Source organism: Sinocyclocheilus anshuiensis, unplaced genomic scaffold (assembly GCF_001515605.1).
Source record: "Sinocyclocheilus anshuiensis isolate Anshui unplaced genomic scaffold, SAMN03320099.WGS_v1.1 scaffold478, whole genome shotgun sequence".
NCBI classification, from domain to species: domain Eukaryota; kingdom Metazoa; phylum Chordata; class Actinopteri; order Cypriniformes; family Cyprinidae; genus Sinocyclocheilus; species Sinocyclocheilus anshuiensis.
In genome coordinates, this window is record NW_015542376.1 from 584117 (window position 1) to 586648 (window position 2532).

Below are 2532 nucleotides of genomic sequence, written 5' to 3' on the forward strand. Positions count from 1 at the left end.
CTGACAGTGGTCGACACTCCAGGCTGGTACTACAACTATCCTGTTGAAAAGACACCAGAGATGGACAAACTGGAGATCAGACGCAGTGTGCATCTATGTGCACCTGGTCCACATGTCATTTTGTTAATTATTCCTGTCCTCGCATGTCTTGAAATGACAGTTCACACAGCTGTGGAGAAACACATGGGTCTTTTAGGGGAAAAGGTCTGGAATCATACAATTGTGCTGTTCACCATGGGAGATTGGCTTGGGGACACAACTATTGAAGAACGTATTGAAAAAGAAGACAAACATCTTGAGCTTCTGATTGAAAAGTGTGGGAATAGATATCATGTTTTTAACTGTAAGAATCACACTGACCACACACAAGTCACAGAACTTTTGGAGAAAATTGAGGAAATGATGATGGAAAACAACAACTCTCACTATGTACCAGAGATGGAAAGCAATCCGTGTCTGGAAATTGACCTGATGCTGAAAACAACTGAAACAAACATGACAAAAATGAATAGGCAAACCCAAATCATTCAAGAGCTGCTAAGAGGTAAGTACCGTTTTATTGTCCATAATCTGGCAAATTATATATTGCCAAAATGAATAATTCTTTATACGCATCCTTCCACTTCCTCTGAATACTAGAAATAAAGCTGGCAGAACTGAGGATTGTGCTTCTTGGAGTTGAAGATACCTGGAAATTTATGGCAGGAAACATAATTCTGCGAGGAGAATCTTTATTTCCCCCAAAGGAGGTACTTCATTCCTTCCTCAAAAAGTAGGAACTGAAGCACTAGAATATCACTTGCTTCATTCCTCTATTGTATGTAAAAATAACAAAACAATGCAGCTACTAGAGATTAACATAACTGTTGTTGTTATGTGTAGGCATTTGAAATTCCTACAATGCCAAGAAGTAGTAAATGTGTGATGAAACAGAGTAAAGTTGGAGGATGTCAAGTCTCTGTGGTTGACACTCCAGGCTGGTCAACATCAACTCAAAATGCAAGAGAAATTTTAAACAGTGTGACCATTTGTTCACCAGGTCCACATGCATTCCTGCTAGTGCTGCCTGTAAATGAGGCTTTTACAGAGAAAACTCAACAATCAGTGATGGAGCTCATGGGCCTTTTTGGAGAGCGTGTCTGGAGACATACTCTAATTTTTTTTTCCAATGGTACACTGGCTGAACAACAGGCCTGTTGAACACTTCACTGCATGTGAAGGAGAAGCCCTGCAGAGATTAGTAAAAAAGTGTGAAAACAGATATTTTGTTCCAATTAGTTGCTGCCTGCTAGAAGATCTATGCACCTCGATAGGCACTAATTTACACAAGGCGATAAAAGTGATGGTGGCAAGAAACAGAGGTGAATACTTCACTCTAGAAAATGAGAAAAGCAATCCAATGAAAACAGCATCCCAGATACTGACTGAAGAGGAGTGGAATAGACGAGAGGATGAACTTATAAAGAGGATGTTGAAGGCAGCAGTGGTGGATCTAAAGCGTGAATCCAAGGACACATCTCTCAGACAAGGGACAACTGCTCACCATCTGGACTCTCCTTGTAAGTTTGCTTTTTTTTTTGTCACCCACACAACTTTCTTATTTAAAAAACCCTCTACCTAAATAGATAATAGCCTGAATATTTGTATCTAATCAATCCTTAAATATTTGTAACTAATCAACCTGCAATTAATCAAACATTTCATGATAGTGATACTGACATGTATCCAGAGTATATATAAACAAATCACCTAACAACAAAAATCTGTGTATTTCCCATGAATGCAGATTGCTTGTCTGACAGCACCAGTTTATTTGAAGATGACACTCTGAATCGTTCTGAGAAAGTATCTCACTGGCTCTCACATGCAGAAAATGCAGCAAAAGCAAACTATATTACAATAACCATTAAAACAACTTGTAAAGACCAAAATATGGAGAATGTTGAAGAAGATATTTCAATGCTGCCCAGAGACGCCTTTCCATTGACAGCACTTTGAAATATGTCAGAAATGTGAAAGAACAAAAACATGCAAGATCATTTTCAATATGAAGTATATTGACTATATTAGGTGAATTGGCAAATTAAAATGTTAAAAATAAGTGTAAATAACTTTGTATGATGAATGGCATAATTGTGAACGTATAATGTTTCAGTGGAATGACAACACAGAAAACAGAAATGAGTGTGCCATCAGGAAATTCAAGTCAGAGAAGGAAGGAAGAAAGGAAAGAAAAAGCAAAAAGGAAGATGAGGCATGATGTTGAATCTGGAGCAAAATGTAGATGCAGGGTATAAAGCTTTATATATATACAGTATATATATATATCTAATATATTTTTTTATTTTTTTTTAATATGGTCACAATTAAAGTGTTTAGACAAAACAGACCAGAAAAATGGTTTAAAATATTTACATGTTACTCTTATTCATTAATTTTGTTAGCCTGTTAATTGCTGCATTTGTTATAGTTACATTTTAACATGTTGTAGAGTAGGGCTGCACGATAAATCGCATGCGATATTTAATGCGC

The 2532-nt window shown here is 36.8% G+C and overlaps 1 protein-coding gene across 1 annotated transcript in view; it reads right to left on the bottom strand.

Annotated features, from left to right (window-relative positions):
* Positions 1-2532, bottom strand: part of LOC107692312 (voltage-dependent N-type calcium channel subunit alpha-1B-like) — a 94701-nt gene that overhangs the window by 47804 nt on the left and 44365 nt on the right. The window lies entirely within an intron of this gene.